Genomic DNA, 887 nt, shown 5'->3' with positions numbered 1-887 from the left:
GGGGCCTCCTCGCCGCTCCCCGCGTGGCCGCCCGGCAGCGGCTCCAGCGGCAGAAGCGCGGCGGCGGCGCCGCCGAGCGGGCTCAGTCCCTCCGCGTGCCCGGGCGCCCCCGCCTCGCGCGACCCGCCCGCCGGTTCAGGGGCTGCGGCAGCCGCGCCGGAGCTCGAGCCGGAGCAAAGCCGAAAGCGCGCCCGCCTCGGGGGGGGGCGGGGGTCTCCCGCGCTCCTTGCAGCGGAGCGGCCAAGCCCGCTCGCTCTCGCAGGCCCGGGGAGGACCCCCGGCTTGGCGGGTCCCCTCGTTCGCTCCTCGCCCTGCCAGGCCGAGCCCGCTTTCCACCTTAGCAACAGATTTCTATTTGCGGGTCGTGAATGTGGAGCAGCTGCTCCTAGTGACGCCTGGATCGCGCCCCAGACACTTCCCCACTCCCTGTCACCCCCTTTTCTGCCCACCCTACTGCATCCCAGCACTTCGTAGAGCTCAGACCCCCGAGCTCGCTCCTCTCCCCCACCCACCCCCACTAAGTGATGTCCTTGGGAGGCAGGCCTGGCCTCTCGGGGACGATATTATTTCGGCCAAACCTATTCCCAATCATCATTTCAAGCCTTTGTTAAACTCTGCGGACTGCTCCCTGCAACCTGTGTTGAGAGCCAGGGTGGCGCAGTGGCGAAGAGCGCGGGACTGGGACTCGGAGGATCCGGGTTCGAGTCCCCGCTCGGCCTTGGAGCCGGCCAGGTGACTTTGGGCCAGGCACAGACGCTCAGCCCAGCCTACCTCACAGGGTTGTTGTTGTGGGGATAAGTAAGCTGCCTTGAGGCCTCTGTAGGAAAAAAGCAGGACATAAATTGAAAAATAAATAAATAAAACCAATTAATGCACTTCTACAGAAC

The sequence above is a fragment of the Varanus komodoensis genome, unplaced genomic scaffold (assembly GCF_004798865.1).
Source record: "Varanus komodoensis strain SLA01 unplaced genomic scaffold, ASM479886v1 scaffold46_1, whole genome shotgun sequence".
In the NCBI taxonomy this organism is placed as follows: domain Eukaryota; kingdom Metazoa; phylum Chordata; class Lepidosauria; order Squamata; family Varanidae; genus Varanus; species Varanus komodoensis.
The sequence above is the reverse complement of the archived record's forward strand: the minus strand, read 5'-3'. Positions refer to the sequence as shown.